The sequence below is a fragment of the Mus caroli genome, unplaced genomic scaffold, assembly GCF_978045245.1.
Source record: "Mus caroli unplaced genomic scaffold, Mus_caroli_1 scaffold_3, whole genome shotgun sequence".
NCBI lineage: Eukaryota > Metazoa > Chordata > Mammalia > Rodentia > Muridae > Mus > Mus caroli.
In genome coordinates this window covers 26571295-26585492 of record NW_028227258.1, presented here as the reverse complement: position 1 = coordinate 26585492, position 14198 = coordinate 26571295, and the positions used below count along the sequence as shown (strand labels likewise).

At 42.4% G+C, this 14198-nt stretch overlaps 1 protein-coding gene across 4 annotated transcripts in view; it reads right to left on the bottom strand.

Moving 5' to 3' along the window:
- Positions 1-14198, bottom strand: part of Tet2 (tet methylcytosine dioxygenase 2) — an 81438-nt gene that overhangs the window by 38464 nt on the left and 28776 nt on the right. For 3 of the 4 annotated variants that reach the window (XM_029475012.2, XM_021158820.3, XM_029475014.2), the window contains exon 2: positions 13268-13412. The gene's annotated coding sequence lies outside the window, so the exon portion shown is untranslated. Of the gene's footprint in view, positions 1-8105; positions 8160-13267; positions 13413-14198 lie in introns of those variants that run through there. The other variant, XM_029475013.2, reaches the window with a different exon arrangement.

Below are 14198 nucleotides of genomic sequence, written 5' to 3'. Positions count from 1 at the left end.
AACAAGGAAACACAAATCAAAACAAGCCTGAGATTCCACTTCACACCAGTCAGAATGGCTAAGATCAACAACTCATGTGACAGCAGATATTGTCGAGGATGTGGAGAAAGAGGAACACTCTTCCATTGCTGGTGAGATTGCAAGCTGGTACAACTCTGGAAATCAGACTGACGGTTCCTCAGAAAATTGGACATAGTACTACCTGAGGACCCAGCTAAACTACTCCTGGGCATATACCCAGAAGATGCTCCAACATATAACAAGGACACATGCTTCACTATGTTCATAGCAGCCTTATTTATAATAGCCAGATGTTAGAAAGAACCCAGATGTCCTTCAACAGATGAATGGACACAGACTGGACACAGAAAACTTGGTACATTGGAGTATGTGATGGAGCACTACTCAGCTATTAAAAACAATGACTTCATGAAAGTCTTAGGCAAATTGATGGAAGATCAATAAGAGATGTCAATAAATTCATTGCCTATTATGGGCTATCAGTTTAAGACAGTTTACTATGTGCCAGTCCTAAGGAAGCCAGGAAAACATTCCACAGAGGCAGAGGGAAAAGAATGAGTTCTTCAAGGTCAGACTAGACAAAGTGAGACTGTTAATCTATTCAGAGAACTGAGTAAAAGAAACCCTCTAAGAAGCATAGGAAAAAACAATACTAAGACATGTTTTAAAGGTACCATGGATGATCACATATCCAGTAACAAGTTCCCTGTACACTTTAAGACAATTCTTTAACTTGAAAACTCTAACATTTTAGTATTACTATGTGGTGCCTTTAGATAGTATCAAAATACAAACAGAAAGACTAATACTTTGTTATTAATAAAACTTTGTTCTAGAAGCAGGAGATTGCTCAGTGGTTAGCACTTGCTGCTCTTCCAGGACCCAGGTTAGGTTCCTAGCACTCATACCAGACTGCTTACAACCATGTATAATTCCAGCTCCAGAGAACCTAATTATCTTTTCCTTCCAAGTTCTCCTTCATGCTCATGTACATATACATATACTGAGGCACACACACACACATAAAACTTTCTATCTTTGGAGTCTTGAGATATAAAGATCTCAGCCGGGTGTTGGTGGCACAATGCCTTTAATCCCAGCACTTGGAGGTAGAGACAGGCAGATCCTGAGTTCAAGGCCAGCCTGGACTACAGAGTGAATTCCAGGACAGCCAGGGCTACACAGAGAAATTCTGTCTCAAAAAAAAAAAAAAAAAAGAAAAAAAAAAAGAATTTGTAGTTATAGGAATACATAAGACATGCACAAGTATGACTACTCAAGAGTAAAAAAACACCACTCCACCTTGATATTTTAAAATTAGCAATTTAGGGGCTGGAGCAATGGTTCAGTGGTTAAGAACACTGGTTGCTCTTCCCAAGGACCCAGATTTGATTCCCAGAACCCACATGGTAGCTCACAACTGTCTAATTTCTGTCCCTACTTCTAGGTTCTAAAAGCACCACACACATTTGGTGCAGAGATATACATTCAGGAAAAACATTCATACACATAATAAAATAGATATACGGGCAATATTTTGGATTTTAAATGCAATAGTTAATTGGTGGTGTAATTATTTTCTGGGGATTCACTAAAATACAGAGGTATGTACTCACTGATAAGTGGATATTAGCCCCAAAGCTTGGAATACCCAAGATACAATTTACAGACCACATAAAGCTCAAGAAGGAAGTTCAAAGTGTGGATGCTTTAGTCCTTCTTAAAAGGGGGACAAAATACTCATGGGAATAAATAGGGAGACAAAGTGTGGAGCAGAGACTGAAGGAATGATCAGCTAGAGACTGCCCCACCTGGGGATCTGAAAGGAAAACCCCACCTTGTTTTTAAAGGGTGAGAATTAGAATAGCTAAGAAAAAGGGATATATGAAGTGAGCACATGCAGATGAAATGGATCATGGGTCAGTCTATGGATGAGTACATAGCTGTACTCTCCAGGGAAAAGTGGGATTGGCCAGTGAGTTCAATCTCTGGGCAAACAGACATGAATGAAACAAAGATGTGTCAGCAAACAGTACCACTGACAGTCAGACAATGAATTGTTCACTAAGACTGTCTTGTAGCAGATTCCAATAAGAACTATTCATCTCCCTCAATCCAGGCCAGAAGAGGGCACTGGAGCCTCTGGATCAGGAGTTACAAAGGGCCATAGCCATCACACATACTAGGAAGTAGCCAGTGAATGCTCTGATGTACCTCACAGGTACAGGTGGAGCATCATCTATAGAACATGCAACAAATCTAACATTCCACAGAATAGCATATATCAAAACCCAAACTTAGAGGAATACGTTATGTAGTTTTAAGTAAGCAGGGTGTGGGGGGTGAGGAGGGGCACTAAGACAGTTTCACTATGAAGCTCTGCTTGCCCTGGAATTTACTATCTAGACCAGATACTATCTATACTAGTTTGCCTTAGGCCTGCTGGGATTAAAAGTTGACTTCACTGTAGCTTAGGATGGTCTGGAATTCACTATAGCCTTGAACTGGTTAAGAATTCTGCCTTAGCTTCTCCAGTACTGGGAATATATGGAGGCCACCATGCATGTTTTAAATACATTATTCCTGAGGTGCTGAGAAGCTATGGATGAGGGGAATGAATATAAATTATCACATTAAACTTAGCTGGGGATGTACCTATGTAAGTAACCTCAAACAAACAAACATTTTTTTATCCGTAAGTAACTTTTGAAATAGCAATTGTGTGTTGAGATAGCACTATGTACAAAGAGCAGGCGTAAGGAAGTCTGCCACACTGGAAATTAACTTTTAACATAATTTTGGCTTTTGTTGTTTCTGTTGAGACTGTTTCTTTGTGTAGCCCTTGCTGTCCTAGATGATGCTTTGTAGACTAGGCTGTCCTAGAACTCAGGTCCTCCTGTCTTTTCATGTGCCAATATACTCAGCTTCAGTTTGTTTTGTTTTGTTTTGACATTAGCATAGCAGGTATTTTGTTAAATGGCTGTGTTTTAACTTTCAAGATAAATGAGAATTTATCACTAACTTTGTATAGCTCAGGTCCACCTGCCTAGGAATGGTACTGCCCAGAGTGGGCTAGTCCCTCATATCAATTAACAAGTCAGAAAAAATGTCCCAAACATGCCTATAGGCCAATCTTTGAGTTTTCTCTTCCTAGATAAATCTAGCTTGTATCACGTGATAAAAAACAAAACAAAACATAGCTTTCTAACTTAAGGTGACTGCCACACAACTACTGCTTGTCTTATAAATATTTAAAAGTACCACCTAGATAATTAATTTTGAAGTAGTAAAAAAAAAAAATCACAAGGCACTGAATTTAGAACTTGGGCTGAATTTCAGTAATAAACATGGGTCAAGCATCATTGTTTTAAAAGTTCTTTCATTATTTTTCATATGTGTATTTTATGGGCTGCCAGTAGTCAGAAGACTGTAGACAAACACTGAAATTGCATTTCTAGTTCACTGATACCCACTTGAAGAAAATTAGAGACCATCAGGCCTCATGACATACTTTATGGACAGCATCCTTCCAATCCAGCACTATACAAAGCATGCTTATGATATACTTGACACATAGCCTCACCGGTTCAACTGATTTTTATTGAGCTGTAAGTACTGTAAAACAGTGTAGCCTGGACAGCACACACATTTGGAGCTTTCTCCTAAGTACAGCTGTCAATCATGGTCAATAAGTAATGCAGGATCCAAACAAAAATGAAGCCATGAACATTTACAGTAATTGTCAAGTTTATTGGCAAGTGCTATTATTAAAGAATTCAAATTGGCAAGCTACAGATAGGGGAAAAATCTTCACTAACCCCACAACCTATATATAGAAGGGTAATATCCAAAATAGATAAAGATCTCAAGAAGCTAACCTCCAAAATACCAAACAACCCAATCAAAAAAAAAAATGGGTATAGAACTAAACAAAATTTCACAACCCAGGAATCTTGGATGGTTGAGAAACACCTAGAGGAATCTTCAAAGTCCTTAGTGATCAGAGAAATGCAGATGAAAAGGACCCTGAGAATCTACCTTATACCAATCAGAATGGCTAAGATCAAAACCTCAGGTGACAACACATGTTGGAAGAGGATGTGGAGAAAAAGGAACATTCCACCATTGCTGGTGGGATTGCAAACTGGCTTAACCACTCTGGAAATCCATCTGGAGTTTCCTCAAAAAATTAGAAATAGATCTACCTGAAGACCCAGCAATACCACTCTTGGGAGTATACCCAAAAGATGTCCCACCATGCCACAGGGGCACATGCTCCACTATGTTCATAGTGGCCTTGTTTGATAGCCAGAAGCTGGAAACAACCCAGATGTCCCACAATGGAAGAATGGGTACAGAAAATGCAGTTCATTTACACAATGGAATACTACTCAGCTATTAAGAATGAGGACATCCTGAGGCAAATGGATGGAACTAGAAAACATCCTGAGTGAGGTAACTCAGACCCAAAAGGACATGCATGGTATGTACTCACTAATAAGTGAATATTAGCCAAAACCAAAAAGTACAGAATACCCAAGATACAGTCCACAGAACTCAAAAAGGTCAATAAGCTGAAGTGCCCAAGTGAGGACACCTCAGTCCACCTGGGAGGGAGAAGAAAGAAATCACAATGAGGGAGGAAGGGAGGGAGAGAGGGAATGACTTGGGAGGGAAAGTAGACAGGGAATGGGAGTGGGGGGGTATGACTTGGTATTGGGTGGGGGGAAAGGACCAAAGACCTGAGGGCCAGCAGAAAGAATGGAAACAGGTAACAGAGGTTGGGGGGATGGACCTTCCAGAATGCACCAGAAACCTGGGAGGTGAGAGACTCTCAGGACTCAAAGGGAGGGACCTTAGAAGGGAGAGGGAACTTATAGAGCCCACCTCCAGCAGAAAGACAGGGCATTGAGTGAGGGATGGGGTTGCCATCCCACAGTCAATACTCTGGACCATATTTGTTCCTGTCTGAAAGAACTGCAGGGATGGAAATGGAGAGGAGCCTGAGGAAAAGAAGGTCCAGCGACAGGCCCAAAGTAGGGTCCAACTCAAGGGGTGGTCCCAAGGCCTGACACTGTTACTGAAGCTATAGAACACTCACAAAAAGGGACCTATCATGACTGCAACTCAGGATGCAGACTGGCAGCAGTGGTATAGAGAGCAGTGTAGACCTGACTGGCCTAGAACTTCTGTGGTCAAAACTAACCTGCTTTAGTCTTCCAAGTGCCTTGATTACAGAAACACCACACCAGCCTTCATTTAATTCCCATAGCTTCTATACCCAGGTAGAACATCTGGTGCCAGGGGAAGAGCCCAGGCCTAAGACAGTCCCCTATTAGATGCCAGTTGAAAGCCTTTCTATGCTTCTGACCAATAGGCTACAATTTCCTTGGGTTTGACTCATTTCTCAGAGAGCTCACAAAACTCAAGAGCACTGTGTAAACCACAAGGCATTCTATAAACCAATTTTCCATTAAGAAACTGTAAGAAGGAAAGAAGGGTATGGATGAAAAGAGGTGTAGAAAGGAGAGAGAGAGAGAGAGAGAGAGAGAGAGAGAGAGAGAGAGAGAGAGAGAGAGAGCGCGAGCTTGAAGCTCCCTTACCTGCTTTGGGAGATCACACACACCTCAGGTCTTACCTCTCACACACACTCTGCTGGGGCATGCTAGAGGACACTGTCCTTTACTGGCTCCTATAAAACTTGCAAGTGTATTTAATGCTAATGAGCTGGGTGGGGATCCAGGGAGACACCTTAGCATTCTGGGCCTCTCCCACCTCCCTGGGGCAAGGGTGGCTGTCATCACACTCTAGAAAGTCCAGTTTCTATGATCTACCCTAGGGACAATAAACTCAGCCTGCTATTCGGAGTTACAAGCCAGATGCAAATTTAAAACTGACATATCTCATAATGTCACTGAATGTAAGGGAAAAGGAAATTTCAACCAAAATGAGAACACAAATATATTACTCAACAGTAGAACAGCATGTTTGGAAATAATTTGCTTGGCATTCTATAAATGAATTATAGACTTGTGTGTCACCCTGCCAAAGGAATTAGCATGCAGCATGGTTGTAGGTAGAAAATATGCCCTCAAGTGCAAGCACATGTATGCAAAGATACGAAGAGACATCCACACATGACACACATAGACACACACAGATTCAGACACAGTGACACAAAGAGACAGACATATAGACACACCTGCATAGGCAGGCACACAAGAAAAAAAATTTTATATATACTTTGAAAGAAGTGAATGTCAAATCTGAAAACCGACTGAAATTAAAAAGAAAAATCACAGGGATGGGGTTGCCGTCCCACAGTCAAAAACTCTGACCCAGAATTGCTCCTGTCTAAAAGAACTGCAGGGACAAAAATGGAGAAGAGACTGAGGGAGAGGAGGTCCAGTGACTGGCCCGACTAGGGACCCATCTCAAGGGGAGACTCCAAGGCCTGACACTACTGCTGATGCTATGGTGTGCTTACAGACAGGATTCTAGCATGGCTGCCCTCTGAGAAGCCCAACAAGCAGCTGAATGAGTCAGATACAGATATTTACACCCAACCAATGGTCTGAAGTTGGGGACCCCTGTGGTTGAATTAGGGAAAAGCTGGAAGAAGCTAAGGAGGAGGGCAACCCCATAAGAAGACTAGCAGTTTCAACTAACTTGGACCCCCGAGATCTCTCAGCCACCCACCAGGCAGCTGGTCTGAGGTCCCCAACACATGCACAGCAGAGGACTTCCTGGTCTGACCTCAGTGAGAGAAGATGCACATAACCCTCACTTGGTGGGGTGGGACTTGGTGTGGGGACATCCTTTTGGAGATGGGAGGGGGGTAGGGGATGAGGAATAGTCAGAGGGTGGACTGGGAGGGGGATAAAGTCTGGACTGTAAAAAAAAAAAAAAAAAAAAAAAAAAAAAGATAAAAGAATAAAAAAAAATCCAAGACACACATACACAAAAGAAAAGGAAAAAGAAAAATCACATTAAGCAACATAATTTAGCAACTATTCTAGAAGCCACAAATTTTGTTTTATGACAAGGTCCTTACTCTACAGTCCCCCTGGTTGATTTTGCACAGGTTATTCCAACCCACACCTCAATCCTAGCACTCAGGAGGCTGAAGAAGGAGGATTTTGAATTTGAGGCTCTGGCTCAAAAGCAGAGAAGGATGGGGATGATGACTGACAGACAGACAGACAGACAGATGGGAATATTAATGAATAAATGACTCATTTGCCCCTGTGCTGGGATTACAGGTATGTGCCACCACACAGCTAGCCACCCAGTTCCCTTTTTGTCATTGTCATTGTTATTGTTGTTGTTGTTTTCCAGACAGGGCTTCTCTGTGTAGCCCTGGCTGTTCTGGAACTCACTCTGTAGACCATGCTGGCCTCGAACTCAGAAATCCGCCTGCCTCTGCCTCCCAAGTGCTGGGATTAAAGGCATGCACCACCACTGCCCGGCTTACCCAGTTCCCTTTTAAAAGAACATTTTAGTGCCCAGTGGGCATGGGGGTGCATGAATTTACTCTGGGAGGCAGAAGTAGGCAACTCTGTTAGTTCATAGTAAGTTCCAGGCCAGCCAGGGTTTCATAGTAAGACCCTGTGTATATGTGTATGTGGGGAGGGGGAACATTTAGGAAGAGCACAATGAGTAGGCTAGCTTAATGTACGTCAGCACTAACCAAATTGGTGTAAGTACACTCCTGTCCCCACTTGAGGTTCAGAGCTACAAACATGGCTGCATTTGGACACATTTTAGAAGGCCTGGATCTGTTTTCCCTGCCTGGTTGTAATCCTGTTTTGTCTCAATCAACTTTAATTTTTGTTTTAGACTAAATTGGCCTTATTCTAGGTTAACAAAGATACAGAGATTTGTTTCCTTTTCTAAGGAACTTTACTTAAAAAAAAAAAAAAAAGCCTTTGAAATAAGTACCTGAAAATAGTGATGAGCACTGCACATCTGAAAACGCATGGAATATTCTACTTATTTTAATTCTCAGAGAAAGGAGAACCAAAGTAAAATTTAGGTATTCAAGTCACAAAAGCACAAAAGAGAGCTAAGGGCACTGTACTCACCCTGATGTTATCACTAGACAGTTAAGGGCCAGAAGATCAGCAATTGAAATGCATCTTCAGATACACCGCCCCAGCCTAGGTCAACAAAAGAGACACTACCTCAAAAGACCGCAACAAAAGCCAACAGCCCGGTAAAAACCCTAAATCTGCAATGGGTAAAGCTGGAGAAGGTCAAGTTGAGTGAGATAACCAGAGAGACAACTGTCATGTGTTCTCTCTGCCTAGGCCCCATCTCCAAACCTGCAGATGTAAGTACAGATCGTGGAGCAAGTACAGAAACCAGGGAAGTAAGAAGGGACCATTGCTGGTATGGAGGGGAGTGGGGAATAACAGGGTCCATGTGGTCTAATCAGGGAAACAAGAAAGAGGTGCTTTAATTAGGGAGGAGAAAGAGAGGGATACGGAAGCTGATATAAGCTGAGACTAAAGAAATGACTCAATGGTTAGGAGTGCTTGTTGCTCTTGCAGAGGATCTGGGACTCCCAGCACCTACAATACGGCTCACAACAGCCTGCATACAGCTCAAGTTATAGAGATCCTAACACCCTCTCTGCCCTCTGTGGGCACTGGGCATGCTCCAGGTACACATATGTACATGCAGTTAAAACACTCATACATAAAAAACTGCCATGAACATATTTCTGCAGGTTTTTATGTAGATAAAAAAAAATCTTCAGTTCGCTTGGGTAAATATTCAAAATAAATATCAAGTTGTGTTTAAATCTAAACCCTCACTAAGATTTAAGGAGAGTATATTCATTGGTCAAAAATTACAAAAGCCTTAAATACAAATAGGACATTCACATAGGATCAGAAATTCTACAAGAAACCTATGATTGGCCTGATCTCAACATTAAAATCTAAGATGATACACAACATCTTCATATTGATAAAAAACAATCTGATAGGCTAATATCTGAAACGATGAGCAAACACTTCTAGAACCTCCTTTGGCACTCTGGCTTTATTTTAGAATACAAAATGTTTTTACCAAGACTCTCATCTCTGCTTAAAATATCCCATGAGATCAATAGAGGCAAATGATACTCTGCTGGGAGAGGAAGCTGAAATCCAAGGACAGTGAAAATGACTTTCTCGGTGGGACTCTATTTCAGTCTGCTCCACTTGTTCTAAATGTTCTTGTTGCATGTGGATCTGTAGTAACGCAAGACTCCTGCCCAGCTGCTGGTGAATCCTGAGATTGCCAAATTTCTCAGCTGAATCCTATGACAATGCTCATATTCTCTAACCCCTGAGAAACGCAGGCTACACATGCTAGTCTATATCACAGGGCTCTAACACAGTTCTCCCACAGCTCAAACCAGGCTGTGCCAGGGTGGAGAGAGGAAAGAAATGAATATGGACAATCAAAACCTTTCAAATACACTTCTGCAGTTCATTTGCTAAATTGTTATATCTTATTTTTAAAATTTAACTAAAAACAGGGCCAGCAAGACAATCCAACAAGTATAGAAAGGCAATTGAGTCCAGTGAGTTCCACCCCCACTATATGCACAGATGGAGAGGACCAGCTCCCAAAGACTGCATGTGTGCATGTGTCCATACACTACAATACATTTAACAACACTTTTAAAAATTAAAAGCAGTAACAAATGGCAAGAGGTGAAAAGTCATTTGGAGACCGACCGAAGAACTCGGCATGAAATGATCTGCTGTATCTGTGTTGGTTTTAAAATTCTGTGTCAGACTCCCTCCCCCCTCACCCCCCCCCATCCTGTGTCAGTCAGGCAATATGGCGACCTAGAGTCAAGCTACCTGGGAACTTGAGGCAGGAGGATAACTTTAGTTAGACAACAATATAGTTGTACCTCAAGTCAGTAACAAACAAACAACAAACGATCCCAAGATTCAAAGGGCAAGTTAGGCAAATGACTACAGACTTCAGTTCACCTGAATGGTTTGTAAGGAGGAAACACTGAGATCTAGTTCATTGGAAACCTAGGTGATAAATTTAACCCTGAGGAGCAACAGGCACCTTGGCAAGAACAGAGAGTTGTCTCTTTCCAGAGGGTCCAGGGTACAGACAGACATACAAACACTCGCACACATAAAGAACTAACTAAAGAAATACCAGAATGAAACAAAATAAAAACTGAAGAAATCATTAAGATTAGTGATAAATAATGACAATAATGGTGATAACAAAATATATTCTAGTAGAAAACTGGGATGTCACATTGTGCTTGACCCAATAGATAGATTGATAGATAGTTAGAATCCATAAAAGAATGCTATTACTGTTGTCTATTTCTTGATTGCCAAGTAAAACAAAACTTAAAGAAGGCCTTAGTCATACGTGCAGTGATGTACCCAAGTATGTCCTACACTTGTTTACTACAGAAAATGAAGTCCAACGCTGAGCTGTCCCATCTGTAAAAGTTAAGTGTGGACTAAGATTAAGGAGGGGTTAAAGGAAAGGACTCCTCAGCAAGCCAAGTCACCAACAGCGAACAATTTAACTTCCATGCCTCTGTAGTTATTTCTCTCACATGCTTCCACAAACTTGTGCACTCCCTTCCTCACCCACCCTCCAGCTCCAAGAAGAGAACCTCTGAGTCATGCTATAATCTCACTAAAGAGATGAAAACTCCATCTTAGCATACATGTTCTGGGACCTCATGTAGAGAACAGGAGTGATGGAGTGGTCACAGTTGGTGCCCACCAGGGGAGGTGAGCAGTGATTGGGTGAGCAGGAGAGGAAGTAGCGCCTGCTCGGTTCATAATTACCCAAGATTCCCAACATGAACAGGGAAAGAAATCTAAGAATATCAACAATTGGGGGACAATCTTCATTCTGAGGGTTCCCTTACAATGACATCAAAGCCCCATGGTAAAGAGGTAATCTAGGCAGCCTCAGAAGCCTGGGGCAGGGTGGGGGTGGGGGGTAACCAAGGCCAGTGCGAAAACAGTACCAAGTCAGTGACTCAGAAGTATCAAGTGGCAGAGTGTTCGCTTACATCCTCAAGCTCCAAGAATGAGGGCAGAGGTTCTAGTTAGCAGCTATTATGCAGGATTCATTATGCTGAATGCATACAGATAGACTGCAGCTGGAATACTGTCAAAATCTTCCTTTGCTCTCTCTGACCATCAGTGCTCTCCCACATGACCCACCCCTGCCACTTCACCTGGCTTCTAGCACAGGAAAGGGTAGATATAGAATGCATTTCATTTTCCAATGGGGGGCATCCATTTGTTCTTTACTTTTTTATGCATATAAATACATGAAAATGGTTTTATAGGAAGTCCTTAGTTTGTGGCTCAGTAGGTAAAGGTTTCTGCTGGCAAACCTGACAACCTGAGTTTGATCCCCATGACCTATATGGTAGAAGGAGAGAACAGATTCCCGAGGGTTGTCACTTTATCTTCACAAGTACAAGTACACACACAGGCACACATTACATAGGCACACATGTGCATGTGCACATACAAGCACATGGCGGGGGAGAGCGAGAGTGAGAGGAAGAGGGAGAAACCCTAAACTTCGTCTACAGATGACAAGATGGGCAAGGGTGCTTGCTGCCAAGGGTGAAAACCTAAGTTCTATCTACAGAACTCACATGGTAAAAGGACAGAACCATTTCTACAAGTTGTTCTGTGACCTACAAGTACACTCTCACACACACATAATACACACACAGACCACACACACACACACATCATACATACTGTCTTAGTTAAGGTTTTACTGCTGTGAACAGACACCTTGACCAAGGCAAGTCTTATAAAAAACAACATTTAATTGGGGCTGGCTTACAGGTTCAGAGGTTTAGTCCATTATCATCAAGGTGGGAGCATGGCAGCATCCAGGCTATCATGGCACACGCAGAGCTGAGAGTTCTATGTCTTCATCCAAAGACTGCCAGTGGAAGACTGACTTCCAGGCAACTAGGGTGAGGATCTTATGCCCACACCCACAGTGACACACCTATTCCAACCAGGCCACACCTCCAGATGGTGCCACTCCCTGGTCTGAGAATATACAAACCATCACACATACATACAAACACACACACAAACACACACATACACCACACACATACACCACATACATACACATCACACACAATACACACCACACATCACACACACAAACTCACAAACACACACATACACCACACACACACATACACACATACACACACACCACACACACATCATACACACAAACTCACACACATCACACACATACACCACACACACATATACAGCACAACACATCACAGACATCATACACACACACAAACACACACATACACCACTACACATACACCACATACATACACATCACACACAATACACACCACACATCACACACACAAACTCACAAACACACACATACACCACACACACACACATATACACATACACACATCACATACAAACACACACATACACCACACACACATCACACACAAACTCACACACACAGGCAATGTAGAATGTTGAATGTCTTCCCCCCCTCCCGCAAGCAAATAAGTAAATAAATAAATGTAATAATTTTTTTTTTAATTTTAAGAACCCAACTTTAGGAAACTTACTAGTAGTTCAGAGCTTTGAAAGCAAACAGGTCTTTATTAAGATCAACTTTAAAGGCACAAGGGGTTCTTTGGATTTTCTTGCACCCACTGCCTGTGTTGTCCTCTCAGGAGCTGGTATGAATGCCTGTCAGATCTACAGTACACGTCACACCTTAGTTCTCCCACAGTACCCTGCTGCCTACTACCACAGCAGCCTCCACTCCCAGTACTCAGTGCAGACCTAGCAACAAATGCAAATGCTGGCTCAGGAAGTGGCTGTCCTTGAGTCAGAAAGAGAGGGGAAAGACCTGGTGGCAATTAACATTCCTCTTCTCCATGCTGGCTAGTACGCAAAGAAGACTTTTATTTCTTTTCCAGAAAGAATCAGACATTAAGAATCTGATAAGAACCCTCTATAAAAATAACAATCCAGAGAAATAGAGATGCATAAAATCATGCGACTTTAGAGATTTATCTTAAAAATCTAACCCTGTCCTATGCACAGTTACCGTTGTAATTCCCAGTGTGACCTGGAGTTGATGATAGAGATGAGAGGACGCATGTAACTGCAGACAACCTTGAACATGCAAGCCAAGCACCCACCATGAGCCCTGCCTTCCTTACCAGCAGCACCGTCCCTCACTGCTCCTCCTGGATCATGTCCTGTTGACCGTGAGCGAGCCCATCTCCTGCTTCCAAGCACCGTGGCGGAACAGGAACAAGGAACATGAAGCGTCTTGGGAGGGCAAGCTGCTGAATGTGTGCCAGCCTAGAGAAGACAGAGTTCGCTTGGTTTTAGTTAGCAAGTAAGACCAGGGCATCCATGCTTACTACTAAAGGTACACTGTGCTGTTTAAAAGGTCAGAGGCCTAATTACATGGCTGAGTGTTTAAAAAAAAAATTAAGGTTAAAACATTTTTGTCAAAGCAGTAACACCTTCAAATGTCCCAATAAAAATCCCGTCTGTGTGGAGCACTTTGCAACACGCAAGAACCAACAAGTCAATCCTGGCGATGGTCAAGTAGGTTCCATACAGTTCCACTGACGTCCTTATTTTATCTGTTGGGCTCAGTGCCCGAAGACTGGGCTGTCAGAGCAGCATCTCGGTGCTAGGATGAGCCCTTCACCCAGACTCTGACCTGAAGACTCTGGTAGGACTTTGTCCCCAATGATTCTATGGAAGGCAGAGTTGAAGACCAGTCATTTAAGCCTTAGTAATTACTGAATGAAGCACTAGGTTAACTCTGTTTACACCATGAGAGGGCAGTGTGCCGGCTGCTAAGGAAAGAAGAAGGCCTGGTGGTCCCTCTGCTCTGAAGCGTTCATTTTCTCTAATACTCATTTTCAAATAAAGATCTGGATTTATTTATCTTATGTGTATAAGTACACTGTAGCTGTACAGATGGTTGTGAGTCACCATGTGATTGCTGGGAATTGAACTCGGGACCTCTGCTCACTCCGGCCCTGTGATTTATTGATTATTATAATGTAAGTACACTGTAGCTGTCTTCAGACACACCAGAAGAGGGTGTCAGATCTCATTATGGATGGTTGT